Source organism: Lissotriton helveticus, chromosome 3_1 (assembly GCF_964261635.1).
Source record: "Lissotriton helveticus chromosome 3_1, aLisHel1.1, whole genome shotgun sequence".
Lineage (NCBI taxonomy): Eukaryota > Metazoa > Chordata > Amphibia > Caudata > Salamandridae > Lissotriton > Lissotriton helveticus.
Window position 1 is genome coordinate 506,348,154 of NC_136061.1, and position 17,282 is coordinate 506,365,435.

The following is a 17,282-nucleotide window of genomic DNA, read 5'->3' on the forward strand; positions in this document are numbered from 1 at the left end:
GTGAGGAATTTGTCCATAGAGCCGAACATGGCACCCCCTGGGGCACTTTCACCGCCGCCCCTCAAGGCCTTACCGGAGCAGGTTGACATGCTGGATTCCAGGCCCACAGTGAAGCACCACGAACTGAGACCTGTTGCAGTGGATGTAAGGGAGGTGGCCCTGCCCTGCCTCCTCCTGCCCCGGACGGCCACAGACGGCCCGCCCTTTGCTCGGGCTTCGCTCGGCGCCCCGCGGAGCGCCAGACAGAGCGTAAAATAGAAAAGAGTTGCAGGCGGGGGGCGTGGCTGGTGGTGGGTGCGTCCGCTAGCGCACCTGTGAGAGCAGGGACTCCTGGGTCTTTGAGTCCCTGCTGAACGCCAACGCCAGGAAACAGCCTCCGCCCTCTTGGAGTCGCGAAGCGGCACCCGCGAAGCGGGTGCGGCGAGCGGTGACAGCAGGCGCGCAAGGGTGGGTCCCCGGGTCAGCGGGACTCGCTGAGGCTCCGCAACACAACAAACGCCCAATGCAGCTTCCAGGTGGGTCATATATTTCTTCACTAGTAGAGGGTTCTACTTTCTCAATTTGACCAGCACACAAATCGCTATCCTCTTCCTCACTTACTTCCTCTTCTGCAACATATACATTCTTATAGTATTTATTATTTTTTTTCAAATACAATGTTGCCTTTTTAACTTTCCTAACATCCACTAAATCTTGCCATATTTTCTTATTCTTTGTCGGAACCCCATTAACTAAGATAACCAGAGGTTCCTCTTCCACTTTTTCTACTCCAATTGTGTTAATGTTTTTCTTCAAATCTAGAGGCAAATAAACAACTCTTCCCTTTAATCCTCTCTGTAAATCTGATGGAGGCAATTTCCCTGTCTTTGGCTCCATTCTTACAATAGCCTGAAAGGGATGGATACTTTGAATCAAAATAGATTCATAAGTATTTAAATCCTTCAATTCAGAAGGAATCTCAACCAATTCCAGATTATTATGAACTGCTCTAGCAGGCATCTGGTTTTGATTTAATTTGCAACAACAATAAGTACACACACGTTGATCCAATCCCAAATCAAAACAATTTTCTGCCATCAAGTATGTTGCGAAATCCTTCCATTCACTATTATTTTCCCTTTCACTTTTTGCATATAAATCCACTAACTTAGTCTGATTCTTATAATAAGTGCGTCGACAACACACACAAGTGAAATTTGGCCTCTCACTTGATTTGACCTGAAACATCGCAATTTCCCTCTGGAAATTATCTGTACTGGAAACCTGTACACTATCTTCCACATTACCCGCTTCTTCTTGGTCAATTTCAACATTCTCCTCTTTACTTCCAAAGTAACAAAACTCAATTTCTTCACATATATTCTTCACATCTATTTCAGAACCATGCAAAAGAGCAGCGCATAATTGTTTAAGCATAATTGCTGGACTCTTAGCATAATACAACATTCTAACTAATTTCCTCACTTTATTATGATGCACTGCTAGCATCCTGAAATGATGAAAAACACTCTGGCATACTCTCCTGGAAAGACAAGCCAGTGAATGACCATGCAAACCTGTCACTTCTCTCACTCTGCAAGGATCTAATTCTTGCAACAACCTCATTTTCTGCTTCAAACTTTTCTTATTAAATGACCGTACAAAATCACAAAGCAAATTGATGGAATCCTGTCGCACACTGCAAATACTACTACACTTCCAGGTGTACACAGGACCCTTAGCACGTCTTCCTAAAACCTCATTACCTAACACCTCTTCTGCCTCTGTTGTCACAAGTTTTTCTTTTTCAACTGGACAACCATCTTTCACTTCATAAGCACGACCACTGGTGTCAACTGCATGCACCAAATCATTATCCTGGAAATAACTCTCCTCTTTAAAAAATGCCTCACAGCTTGAACTATGCATCCATTCTCCAGAAAAAACTTCACAAAAATTACTACGATTAACTATTCTCTTCCATCTACTATTTCTTTTGAAATCATAAATTGCCTTGTTTAGCTTCCTAATTCTATTGATTATCAAAATAAATAACTTACGTTTAATTTCAAATGCCTGATCAATAACTTTCTCAACTTTTTTTTTTCTCTCATAAAAAAGCACTTTCTGTTGACCTTTCTTAATATTTTTTAACAAATTGCCAATTATCTTGTTGCGGAACATTCGTTTACGAATGTCCCTAAACTGTTGTTTCCTTCTACTATCATGCACAGAGTTATCTCTTGCTCTAGCAGTAACATTTTTGATTGGCCTTTCCTTTCCGTTTGAATTGCTTCTCTTTTTCTGGACTGAAACATTTTCTGTAGTAATATTTTTTTTACTACAAATATTTCTTATGAATGTTTTTGTACTCTTACCCGGTGCTTTCTTGGTGACTTGACGATTTTTTTTTTGTAGAGGACTGCTGCTGTAAATGATGGACCTGCTGTCTTTGATGTTTTGTAGCCTTTCTCATTCTCTCCTTAGTTGGCATTCTCAAAATTTGAAATTATCTGCAGTTGAATCTGTGGTAAAATATAATAAAAAATGTTATTAACCACTATTACCAAACAGTAAATCAATAACAGTCAACAAAAACTTAACACACTACTTAACATTTTTACATATAATATTTTTTAGTGCTTTGGCAAATTTAGAATACAGAAATAGCAGAAAAGAAATGGAATTCTTCTTCATTTACCTGTCCTGTTTTATATGTGAATCTGATCTAATTTTATGAGCATATTTTAATATTTTATTGAAGACACTACACATAACCTGTTTTTGAAGGTGTGTTTAATTTAAAATTAAACAGTTTACATTTTTACTTTTCATTTATTGTAAATTTTAAAAATAAATGTTTATAGTTCCATAGGCTCAAGCAGGTCAGCTTCCCACCCTATGTCATATAATTCGGACAAATCAGCATCCTCATCACGTTCTTCTTCATCCTCAGGATTTAAATCATCCAAGGGATCAACATCCACTGATGTTTCAATTACGAGTTCAATGATGAGGTCGAAATCAACTGATTGCTGATTGTCGCTCATGTTGATGTTGTCTTTATCTTTAAAGAAAGATAACAACAATGAGATGTTGCAGAGTAAGAGACAAATCTCAGAGATTATAATAGTAAAATTGTTTAACAAGAGTAACATTTTGCAGCTATTATTTAGCCATGTCCAGCGATGCTGAGCAGGTGAAGCCTATGTCTAATTTTTCAGTGAACAGGACTCATCTCTTCTTAACCTTGGATAAGCCTCACCGACTCTGTGTCCCCTGAACATACTTAAATGTAAAGGGGCAGATTTATGTTAAATGGCACATCCCCAGGCATGCACCAGTTAACGTGCACCACTGCTCTGCCACCCATGGTGTGCCGCATTTACAATCAGATAGGAAAAAGCTGCGTCAAAACCCTGCGCCTGCTTTAAGCAGGCATAGGTCTTGACACAACATTGTGGAGATGGGGCACCCCTGAGCCTTGCTGGAGCTGCATCGCACTTGCGATACAACTCCAGCAATGCGCCACCTTTACGGCACAGATGCGTCAAGCATCTGTGCCATTTTTGCCCCATGCTGCGCCGCATTGTAAATGCAGCACACCATGGGTGGCGGAACAGTGGCGCAGGATGACTGGCACATCCCTGGTGATGCGCCAGTCATCATAAATCTATCCCTAAGCTTCTTATCTTGTTACAGATGAACCGCCATATGTATCATCAAACTATTTTGCATTTCCTAAATAGCGAATTTTAAGGGATAAATAGCGATTCTTTACCATTCCTAATTTGCGATGAGCAAATTGCAAATTGCAAATTACCCATTCATTTCCATGGGCCAGGAGGCCCATAGGAATGAAGGTGCAATTTGCGATTAGCAATTAGCTCATCACAAATTAGGAATTTTTCCAAAGGTGCAGGGGTGTCTCAAGAACACCCTGCTGCACCCCTGAAAAAGAAATTTGGGGGCATATGACGCACATACATGCCCTAAGGGCATGTATGTGCGTCATATGGCACCTTTTGTTTTTTGGAAAAAAAGCTGTTTGAAAAGAATTCGCAAATTACCACCAACTAGAAGTTGGTGGTAGTTTGCAAATCCTTAATGGCATTTTTTGCATGTTTTTTGTTTGATACATTGCATTTAAGGAATCGCAAAATTTGCAAATCCTTCATTGCATTCGCAAAATAAGTAATAGCAAATTTTGCTATTCCTTATTTTGCATCAAACTTGTTTGATACATACCATTTGTCTAATTAGCATTCGCAAAGGCCGAAATTCGCAGAATTTTGACCTTTCCGAATGGTAATTAGCTTGATACATATGGCCCCAAGTGAGGCCTGTCTTGCAACATGGTGCATCTTTTTCATCACTGCTGCATCGGTTTCATGTGGCACGTTTTTTTTACACCATGACACATCTGCCTAAATGCATCAATTTGTAATTTTGTCGCCTCATAGCAAATCTTTTGCACCACCGCTGCATCACAAAAGTGACGCACAGTGGCGCAAAAGAGGCATACACCTATCATAAATCTGTCCCTAGCATTTTAAATGATTAATTCAGGATGACGATAAGGTGTGGACTATCCAGAGGTTTGTTTAAGGTGAGGCCTACTCAGGATTGCAGATTAAAGTTACGCTTGATGAAGAATACAGAGGAGATAATACATGTAAAGGCCTACCAATGAAGTAAGTAATGTCCACTTCATTGCGCCAGTCATCATAAATGTATCCCTAAGCTTCTTATCTTGTTAGAGATGAACTGCCATATGTATCATCAAACTATTTTGCATTTCCTAAATAGCGAATTTTAAGGAATAAATAGCGATTCTTTACCATTCCTAATTTGCAATGAGCAAATTGCTAATTGCAAATTACTCATTCATTTCCATGGGCCAGGAGGCCCATAGGAATGAAGGTGCAATTTGCGATTAGCAATTAGCTCATCGCAAATTAGGAATTTTTCCAAGGGTGCATGGGTGTCTCAAGAACACCCTGCTGCACCCCCTGAAAAAGAAATTTGGGGGCATATGGCGCACATACATGCCCTGAGGGCATGTATGGGCGTCATATGTCACCTTTTGTTTTTTGGAAAAAAAGCTTTTTGAAAAGAATTCGCAAATTACCACCAACTAGAAGTTGGTGGTAATTTGCAAATCCTTAATGGCATTTTTTGCATATTTTTTGTTTGATACATTGCATTTAAGGAATCGCAAAATTTGCAAATCCTTCAATGCAATCGCAAAATAAGGAATAGCAAATTTTGAATTAATGACATTTTAAGTCATTTCCCCATGTACAGTGTTTTCAAATTATGATTTGAAAATCGTTTTTAGGGAAAAGGAATGGTTTGTAAATTTATGACAAGGACATTATGGTGTATGCTTCTTTATAAGGCATTTCAGTGTCTCTGATGTCATTTTTCCCATATTACATTAAAAGACCTTTCCCCGTGGAGCACATTCCTTGTAAATATGCTCCCACCTGTGCATGGTAAATTTAGATTTTGACTGTTTGAGTTACATAGCCATGTTAAAAGTGACCCAAAAAAGTTGCAAAGGCTTAAAAAAAACACTTTCATGTGTCTTAAGGACATTTTAAGTCATTTCCCCGTGGGCAGTGTTTTGTAAGTGGCGCAAAAGAGGCATACACCTATCATAAATCTGTCCCTAGCATTTTAAATGATTAATTCAGGATGACGATAAGGTGTGGCCTATCCAGAGGTTTGTTTAAGGTGAGGCCTACTCAGGATTGCAGATTAAAGTTACGCTTGATGAAGAATACAGAGGAGATAATACATGTAAAGGCCTACCAATGAAGTAAGTAATGTCCACTTCATTGCGCCAGTCATCATAAATGTATCCCTAAGCTTCTTATCTTGTTACAGATGAACCGCCATATGTATCATCAAACTATTTTGCATTTCCTAAATAGCGAATTTTAAGGAATAAATAGCGATTCTTTACCATTCCTAATTTGCAATGAGCAAATTGCTAATTGCAAATTACCCATTCATTTCCATGGGCCAGGAGGCCCATAGGAATGAAGGTGCAATTTGCGATTAGCAATTAGCTCATCGCAAATTAGGAATTTTTCCAAGGGTGCAGGGGTGTCTCAAGAACACCCTGCTACACCCCTCAAAAATAAATTTGGGGTCATATGGCGCACATACATGCCCTAAGGGCATGTATGGGCGTCATATGGCACCTTTTGTTTTTTGGAAAAAAAGCTTTTTGAAAAGAATTCGCAAATTACCACCAACTAGAAGTTGGTGGTAATTTGCAAATCCTTAATGGCATTTTTTGCATATTTTTTGTTTGATACATTGCATTTAAGAAATCACAAAATTTGCAAATCCTTCAGTGCAATCGCAAAATAAAGAATAGCAAATGTTGCTATTCCTTATTTTGCATCAAACTTGTTTGATGCATACCATTTGTCTAATTAGCATTCGCAAAGGCCAAAATTCACAGAACTTCGACCTTTGCAAATGCTAATTAGCTTCATACATATGGCCCCAAGTGAGGCCTGTCTTGCAACATGGTGCATCTTTTGCATCACTGCTGCATCAGTTTCATGTGGCACGGTGTTTTTTACACCATGACACATCTGCCTAAATGCATCAATTTGTAATTTTGTCGCCTCATAGCAAATCTTTTGCACCGCCGCTGCATCACAAAAGTGACGCACAGTGGCGCAAAAGAGGCATACACCTATCATAAATCTGTCCCTTGCATTTTAAATGATTAATTCAGTATGACGATAAGGTATGCCCTATCCAGAGGTTTGTTTAAGGTGAGGCCTACTCAGGATTGCAGATGAAAGTTACGCTTGAAGAAGAATACAGAGGAGATGATACATGTAAAGCTCTACCAATGAAGTAAGTGATGTCCACTTCATTGCGCCAGTCATCATAAATGTATCCCTAAGCTTCTTATCTTGTTAGAGATGAACCGCCATATGTATCATCAAACTATTTTGCATTTCCAAAATAGCGAATTTTAAGGAATAAATAGCGATTCTTTACCATTCCTAATTTGCAATGAGCAAATTGCTAATTGCAAATTACCCATTCATTTCCATGGGCCAGGAGGCCCATAGGAATGAAGGTGCAATTTGCGATTAGCAATTAGCTCATCGCAAATTAGGAATTTTTCCAAAGGTGCAGGGGTGTCTCAAGAACACCCTGCTGCACCCCTGAAAAAGAAATTTGGGGGCATATGGCGCACATAAATTTTAACAACATTCCTTTACGTCAAAAACGATTTTCAAGTCATAATTTGAAAACACTGCACCCGGGGGGAAATGACTTAAAATGTCCTTAAGACACATGAAAGTGTTTTTTTAAAGCCTTTGCAAGTTTTTGGGTCACTTTTAACATGGCTATGTAACTCAAACAGTCAAAATCTAAATTTACCATGCACAGGTGGGACCATATTTACAAGGAATGTGCCCCATGGGGAAAAGTCTTTTAATGTAATATGGGAAAAATGACATCAGAGACACTGAAATGCCTTATAAAGAAGCATACATCATTATATCCTTGTCATAAATTTACAAACCATTCCTTTTCCCCAAAAACGATTTTCAAATCATAATTTGAAAACACTGCACATAGGGAAATGACTTAAAATGTCCTTAAGACACATGAAAGCGTTTTTTGATTGCCTTTCCAGCATGGTTGGGTCACTTTTAACATAGCTATGTAACACAAACATTCAAAATCTAAATTTGCCATGCACAGGTGGAGCATATTTACAAGGAATGTGCCCCACGGGGAAAGGTCTTTTAATGTAATATGGGAAAAATGACATCAGAGACACTGAAATGCCTTATAAAGAAGCATACACCATTATATCCTTGTCAAAAATTTACAAACCATTCCTTTTCCCCAAAAACGATTTTCAAATCATAATTTGAAAACACTGCACATAGGGAAATGACTTAAAATGTCCTTAAGACACATAAAAGCGTTTTTTGATTGCCTTTGCAGCATGGTTGGGTCACTTTTAACATAGCTATGTAACACAATCATTCAAAATCTAAATTTGCCATGCACAGGTGGGAGCATATTTACAAGCAATATGCTCCACAGAGAAAGGTCTTACATTAAAATGGGAAAATAACATCAGAGACACTCAATTGCCTTATAATGAAGCATACACCATTATGTCCTTGTCATAAATATTATAACCATTCATTTTCCTCAAAAACGATTTTCAAATCATAATTTGAAAAGACTCCACGGCTCCTATGCACAATAACACCCTGTCAGTACTAATACTTCACATTTTCTCCAATTACATTTTCTCAAAGAAACAAAATCTATTTGTAAAACACTTGAGACAAAGCAACATTTGAAGAACACAACTTTCTTCATAATTTTCTCCTTAAAGCACACTATTCTCTATCTAAATTAAAGAAATCTTTTCTCACCTTAGCAAATACTTTGAGTTTCAAAACAGTCTCAGAAACACACCAATTTGTCTTCAGCAGAGCAAAAGGTATGCACTCCAGAGTCTGCAGCTATCAAAAGCACAGAAATGCTGTAATTCTTCACACATATCTCTCATGTCACCCAATCAAAACTCTTCCTTCACTTTTTTTCAAATGAAAACCCTTCCCCCCTCTGCCATTTCATGCCTTTTCTGCATGGCAACCACCTCTTGGAAGACTTCTGGTGTTTGCAAGTTCACACAACAATGTTGCAATTGAACTCTGAACTCTCAGTGCACCTCACATCCAGTGCATTCTTTCATTTAATGATTTTTTCTTGGCCTCTCAAAATACATCTTTCAAACAACTCATCCATGCACCTAACTTTCTGTTTTCAGCAATCAAAATCCACCAATCACTGTTACTGCTTCATTAACACAGAAACTCCACAGTTTTTTTCATTTTAAACTCTTATTTTTTCAACTGCCATTTCATTGCCACACTTCATCTGACTGCAGGAGAAGCTTCTCTCACCATGTTTTCTGTCTGGATTGTTGGACATAGTTACATCTATTGGGCTCAGAGGTATGCTGAGAACAGGAATTTACCTAACCTCAATTTACAAGATGTGGAAAGTAAGTGGTTTGGCCACAGAGGATTAAAATGTCACCAATTGATACCATTGGTGAAAACCTTTATGCATTTGCCAAAACCTGACCTGTTAATTGTGCACTGTGGAGGTAATGATTTGGGCACTTTGACTGGGGTAGGTCTGGAAATGCTTTTAAAGGACACCTTTGAGCAATTGATGGCACTTTTTCCTCAGACTGCCTTGGTATATTCAAATATATGCCAAAGACAGAAATGGAGGTGGTCAAACCAATTTTGTCCACAAATTGAGAAGTCGAGGAAGCATGTAAACAAATCTGTTTCAGCTTACATGAAAGACCATGGAATGGGCTCCCTGTACAACAATAACTTGCGTTACTACATGCAAGATATCTACAGAGGAGATGGAGTTCACTTCTCAGATGAGGGCAACAGAATTTTCATTCTGAATTTAAGACTGTGCATTGGTACCTACTTATAAGTACCTAAATGTACCATAAACCCAAAAGCTCTTCTCAGAGCTACCCTACATCTGATCACTCACAATTATTATTTTACTCTAACATTTTTCACTAATTTTCAACAAAGTACGCTCCCTGGGGCGCTTCCCGGTACGCGAACCGGGAGCTAACCTCGCTAAATTTTTTAAAAAATGTTTTTTTTTTCGCACATATGGGCCTCCTCAGCCACCCTCAGAAAACCTAGGGGGTCAAGATAAGTCTACCGTGCCCCCTTCTACCTGAACATTATTTGCCCTCCATCTTGTATCTTAATTCGACCGAAACACAAAATGGTGGACTCCCGTAACGCTTAAGGTTCGCGAACCGGGGCGCTCACCAGTTCGCGTACCGGGTCGCTCCCTGGGAAGCGCACCATCAAAAAAGGTGGGAAAGTAGTTTACAGAAAAGCGACTGGAGACAATTTCACCAAATATAGATTAGCTCATACTACATACCAATGCCTACCATTTTCACAAATTTGATTGAAATTCCATTTAACCATTTAGCCTGTAGACCTCTCTAAATACCCTGAGGTAAATTACTTCACAAAACACATCTGAAGTGTTGGAATTGACAACCAATTAAAATGTTACTTTCATTTTCTACTTTTTTTACCTGACATTTGATTGGCTATGTACCTGAATATATATAAAGGAAGAGAGAGAAACACAGCCATTTTGACTACTACTTCCTGAACTACATTGCAAGATCATTTTCACTCACAACTTAAACTTCTTTTTAGAAGGTGAGATATTATTTTATAAATTTGAAAACATTTTCAGATAGTTATATACTATCCCTCTGTAAGAGTTAGACATTGAGAAAGGCTTCTTTATTATAATTATGGATTGATTTAGGTTTCTGTGGTATAATTATGAATTTACTTAGGCTTCTTCACAGGCACTTTTTAATAGTACTACTTCACGCCTGAAACCATACAGTGCCCATAGATTACTTCTCTGTTATAAACTCACAAGTACCTGTCTGAACTTAAACCCAACAGGGCCCTATCTCTACTGATATATTTATTTTTTATGCAAATTACAGCAATAAAATGGAAGGTGAGCAGAATGTTTCCTTCGAAATTGTTCTGGAGAACAACACAGAAAAAGATATTGAGGACAATGATGACTCAGATTTCATGGATGAATCACGGGACCATGAATTAGTTCAATGTGTAGAATCTGTGGATCATTTACTTCATTATGATGACGGTCAAATGTGGGAACTTATGTTCACTCAACAAGAGGACATATCGGACAGTCAAATGCTAGACGTTCTATTAAATTTTGAAAAACAATCCGAAAAATAAAATTGTATGTAATATTAAAAAATTGTTTGAGTCTTTAATCATTTTTATATGTAATTCATAAACTAGTTAAATGTTAGAAATGTTATTAAATTTTCAAACACAATCACAATAATAAAAAATTGCTTAAAAAATAAAAAAATTAAAAAATAATCAACAAAACCAACAATCAATTAACATACAGTATTTGAAAAGTCTATCATTCTTTTTTCCTTATAGTACGCTGCCCAGAACGCTTCCTGGTTCGCGAACAGGGCGCTACCCACGCAAAAAAAACAAAAAAAAAATTCTTTTTTTTTTGCCCCGCGGGGCCCTTTTAAAGCCTCCACATTAAACCTAGGGGGTCAGGGAGGATCTACTATGCCCCCTTATGGTCATTTCCCCCTTTGTTTTGGCCTCCTCTTGTCTCTCGATCCTACCGAGAGACAAGATGGCGGCCGCTCCGGACTGTTTAGAATGTTGACAGACACCGGAGAGCCAATCAGCTTCGCTTCGCGAAGTTCCGTTACGCGTAAAGTCCGCGAACCGGAGCGCTGCCCAGAGCGCGCTTACAGATATATATCTTTTTTTAAACGTTAATTTCTCAAAATCCACTGAAGCACATATATTGAGACCTAGCAAAGGCACATCGGGCTACCAGTCCCTACAATTTTGCCAAGTTTCGTGGAAATCCATTCAGCCGTTCGGGCTAAAAGTGAGGCCAACCGCCCTATGGAAAACTCAATGTTAAAAACACGTTTTGGGACCCCCCTTTTTTCTCGGCCCCCCCTTGACGAACCCCCCGCAAATTTCCAGGGGCTGCTCAGAAACAAAATGTTCCATTTTCCAGAAAATTTCAGCCAATTCCGTCCACAAACGCCAAAGTTATTAGACATAGAATTTTCAAAAATCCCATAGGGAAAAAATCCTAACTATATATACCTACTGGCGACCGCCAGTAGGTAATATATATATATATGTGGATGTTGTGAGCAAGGCGGAAACGTCCGCCGAAACGCCTCGTCCATCACGATTGGAATAAAAAACTTCTCCTTGAAAGCACCGCAAACCTATGGAGTCAGGGCCTGTTTATTATTTACTCTCCAGGATTGGAATAAAAAAAAAAATATATATATATATACATATAAATATATATATATATATATATTCAAAAATCTCTCCCCAGAGGAAGAACACGAGTCGCACACATCACGGTGAGTTGGAATCCAATCTTTATTGCATTTTAAAGCTCTGTTTCCTAATGCATTTCTGCCACTCCTGTGGCTTCGTCAGAGGAGGAGCTGCGAATCTGGAGGCCTTGCAGACATTTTCGGGCCAGTTCATTGCTCATCTCGGTAATTACCCTCAGGTGGGGGCCGTGATGGACTGTGGTCTGGAGCACTCTGGTCCTCGTAGTTTGCAACATTCCAGTTCTTTACCCTTCCGTGGGCGATGTTGATTAGACTCCACAAATTGTTCACATCTGTGATTCCCCACAAGCCTCTTTTGTGCGGGTAGAGACTACTCCCAGGGGCCAGTCCCTGGTGGCTGCTAATGCCCTAATTCCTTTCGGGTAACTCAAAGAGCAAGTCCAAAGCCGGCAGTATTGTGGCGCACTTGCGTAGTGGTGCGTTATTCTGTGGCAGGACCACGCAACTAATATATTCAAAAATCTCTCCCCAGAGGAAGAACACGAGTCGCACACATCACGGTGAGTTGGAATCCAATCTTTATTGCATTTTAAAGCTCCGTTTCCTAATGCATTTCTGCCACTCCTTTGGCCTTTGTCAGAGGAGGAGCTGCGAATCTGGAGGCTTTGCAGACATTCTCGGGCCAGTTCATTGCTGATTAGTTATTTTCTACCGGTAATTACCCTCAGGTGGGGGCCGTGATGGACTGCGGTCTGGAGCACTCTGGTCCTCGTAGTTTGCAACATTCCAGTTCTTTACCCTTCCGTGGGCGATGTTGATTAGACTCCACAAATTGTTCACATCCGTGATTCCCCACAAGCCTCTTTTGTGCGGGTGGAGACTACTCCGAGGGGCCAGTCCTTGGTGGCTGCCAACTGCCCTAATTCCTTTCGGGTAACTCAAAGAGCAAGTCCAAAGCGGGCAGTATTGTGGCGCACTTGCGTAGTGGTGCGTTATTCTGTGGCAGGACCACGCCACTAATATATTCAAAAATCTCTCCCCAGAGGAAGAACACGAGTCGCACACATCACGGTGAGTTGGAATCCAATCTTTATTGCATTTTAAAGCTCCGTTTCCTAATGCATTTCTGCCACTCCTTTGGCCTTCGTCAGAGGAGGAGCTGCGAATCTGGAGGCTTTGCAGACATTCTCGGGCCAGTTCATTGCTGTTTAGTTATTTTCTCCCGGTAATTACCCTCAGGTGGGGGCCGTGATGGACTGCGGTCTGGAGCACTCTGGTCCTCGTAGTTTGCAACATTCCAGTTCTTTACCCTTCCGTGGACGATGTTGATTAGACTCCACAAATTGTTCACATCCGTGATTCCCCACAAGCCTCTTTTGTGCGGGTGGGGACTACTCCCAGGGGCCAGTCCTTGGTGGCTGCCAACTGCCCTAATTCCTTTCGGGTAACTCAAAGAGCAAGTCCAAAGCGGGCAGTATTGTGGCGCACTTGCGTAGTGGTGCGTTATTCTGTGGCAGGACCACGCCACTAATATATTCAAAAATCTCTCCCAAGAGGAAGAACACGAGTCGCACACATCACGGTGAGTTGGAATCCAATCTTTATTGCATTTTAAAGATCCGTTTCCTAATGCATTTCTGCCACTCCTGTGGCCTTCGTCAGAGGAGGAGCTGCGAATCTGGAGGCTTTGCAGACATTCTCGGGCCAGTTAATTACTCCTTAGCTATTTTCTCCCGGTAATTACCCTCAGGTGGGGGCCGTGATGGACTGCGGTCTGGAGCACTCTGGTCCTCGTAGTTTGCAACATTCCAGTTCTTTACCCTTCCGTGGGCGATGTTGATTAGACTCCACAAATTGTTCACATCCGTGATTCCCCATAAGCCTCTATTGTGCGGGTGGAGACTACTCCCAGGGGCCAGTCCTTGGTGGCTGCCAACTGCCCTAATTCCTTTCGGGTAACTCAAAGAGCAGGTCCAAAGCGGGCAGTATTGTGGCGCACTTGCGTTGTGGTGCGTTATTCTGTGGCAGGACCACGCCACTAATATATTCACAAATCTCTCCCCAGAGGAAGAACACGAGTCGCACACATCACGGTGAGTTGGAATCCAATCTTTATTGCATTTTAAAGCTCCGTTTCCTAATGCATTTCTGCCACTCCTGTGGCCTTCGTCAGAGGAGGAGGTGCGAATCTGGAGGCTTTGCAGACATTCTCTGGCCAGTTCATTGCTGCTTAGTTATTTTCTCCCGGTAATTACCCTCAGGTGGTGGCCGTGGTGGACTGCGGTCTGGGCACTCTGGTCCTCGTAGTTTGCAACATTCCAGTTCTTTACCCTTCCGTGGGCGATCTTGATTAGACTCCACAAATTGTTCACATCCGTGATTCCCCACAAGCCTCTTTTGTGGGGGTGGAGACTAGATATATAGATATATACAGCTCCAGCTATATAAGTATGCAGTGTTATACACTTCCCCTCACACACCCAGGAACGATATACAGCTTACATTGCAAGGATTTGACACATACTATCTGACAAACCTCCTGCAGAGAATACAGTAAATAGTCTCTGTAAAAGCAACCCTCAGAATTTACCTTTCACTTGGGTGAAGGATCGTTCATGAATCTTCTTGGATCCCATAAACCCTGTTTGCAATCATGGACTGAAATCATTTCATTTTCATTTCAAGAATCTTTATTCGGTGATTAAAAAACACCATAAAAGCACAAGCATATATACACGGTTAAAAAATTATTAAACATTGATCAAGATCCTTATACAAAATTAACATAGATAAAAATATCAATGTACAAATCCATAAGCATACAGATGAGAGTAAAAACTTTCATATCTGACCCCTGGTAATCCTTAATCGGACTGCAACCTTAATAAAATTCATGACACAGCACAAGGTAAGGGGATCGGAGGCTTTTTGCAAAAAGACTAGTGCATCCCTAGCATGTTCCTGATGGGCATTTTTTAAAATAGTTACAAGGAAACTGCGCCTAGGCATAGAATAGTAGGGACAGAGCAAAACAAAATGAAGGGAATCCTGCGGAGACCTTTTGTCGCAGCCGCAGGGTCCCTTCTGCTCAATTGACATAGAAAAGCCTGCTGGTGAAGCCAACACAAAAGGCAATAAATTCAGTCTAAAGCGACACATGAGGAATCGATCCTGTGCATTATGCATAAGGTACAGGTAAGGCTCCATACCCTCCACACTCTTCACCAGGCTATGAGCCCTCACAGTCTTTTTAAGTGTTTCTGCCTCAGCTCTTTCTTGGGTTTTCCGCTCTAGAAAAATGTCCCCTACTTGTTTCTTGTGCTGGGCTAAGATTGTTGTTGGGTTCGTGAAGAGTTTTCCAAAACCTAGATCTTCGAGGGTTTTCTTCACATATTTGAGCCAAGGGATACGCATACAGTTGGTCCTGTCTAAGCAATCCAGTAAGATTTCTCTACTTAGGTACGCCTCTGGATTAGCCCATATTTTTAACCAGGCCACAATTGGCCTGAGTTTTAACAGGTCATCCAAATATGGCCTCCCTAGCTCCCTATGTACAATAAATCCAGCAGTGCTGGGTGGTACCCTCAGGACAGATTTCAGATATTTATCTTCTTCCTGTTGGATTCTGATGGTGTTCACGAAGCCCCATACTTCTGCCCCGTAAATTACTTTGGAGCATGATACGGAGCGATACAAATTCACTACCTGTTCCGGGCTCCATCGACCTAATCTCCTGCCATAACCTGCTATTGCCCCGTTAGAGGCAATCATTTTGCTACAACGTTCCGTCACCAAGGAGTGAAACTGTAAAGCACCATCAAAGGTCACTCCCAGGTAAGTGAACGTTTTGACCTCCTCTAAAATATGGGTACCTATTGTATAGGTAAACTTAGAGGACGGTTTTTTACCGGCCAGGAGCACATAAGACTTACCCAGGTTGACAGATAGGTCCAGAGTGCTCATAAACTTAACGAACCCGTCTATCAGAATTTGTAGACTTCGCGGGGTGCGGGCGAGCAAAACCGCGTCGTCCGCGTAAAGCAGGACAGGAATATGTCTCTGCCCAACCCTGGGGCAATCAGCCTTTAAACCCAAGAGAAACTCCTCCAAGTTATTGATATAAAGGGAAAACAAAAAAGGGGCAAGGATGCAACCTTGTCTGACTCCACTCTTACATGGAAAAGAGTCAGTCACACCTCCCTCCCTGTTAAAACGAACCCTGGCCGAGGTATCGCTATGTAGTTCCCTTAATATAGCGATTAAACCACTCTCAATTCCCATACTTGACATCAGGTCCCATAACTTTCCTCTGTTGACATGGTCGAAAGCTGCTGCCAAGTCCATGGAACCCATGTAGATTGGTTCATCACGGGCCAGAGTGTATTTTGCAGTCAGCATATAAAGGTTCAGGCATTGGTCGCTAGTGGACCTCCCTGTCCTGAATCCGTATTGAGTGTCCGAGAAGATGTTGTTCTCATCGGTCCACTCGGACAGTCTATTCAGGATTGCCCTACCCAAAAGTTTGGCCGATACGTCAATTAGGGAAATCGGCCGGTAACACTTAGGGTCGTCCCTATTGCCCTTTTTAAAAATTGGCACAATAATTGTTTTTGACCAAGATGGTGGGAGGTCACAAGTGATGGCAGTATTTATGACCCTGGTCATCAAAGGGGCCCATAAATCTATATTGCTAAGGAATAGGTCAGGGGGAATCCCATCCGGACCCGGAGCTTTATTTTTAGTCAAACCCTCCATCCCTGCTATAATCTCTTTAAGGGAAAATACCACCGGGGAGACCTGACTTATGATTACCGGTGGTTTTACAGAGGTACCAGACTCATAATTATATAAGCCTCTAAAGTGTGTTGTCCACTGTTCCGGAAGGATATTAGCCCCTATGTCTGGGGAATCCTTTTCTTGAAAGGTTGGACTATTAATAATTCTCCAGAAACCTGCGAGATCCTTTCTTTCCCCTGCCTCTCTTAAGTCTGCCCAAGCTTCGGCCTGCAGGGCAAGTTTCCTCCTTTTGACTTCCTTATTATATTTCGCTCTGCACGCCCTAATTTTTTGGGGGTCCCTCGGTTTTAGCTTTAGGCAGCATTTCAGCTCCCTTAGTGCCTTAGAGCAGTCTTTGTCAAACCACCGTGGATTGACCAAGTTGCGTAAGGGTGCACTGGACTTTAATAGGCCATCTATCAAGTTAGCAATCTGCTCAAATGCATCCAGTAACGTTACTCCCTGAACTTCTAGGTCTAGGCAATTGTTAATGGCATGTAAACCCTTGTCACCCAGTGTTTTAAAGAACTTTGCCCCA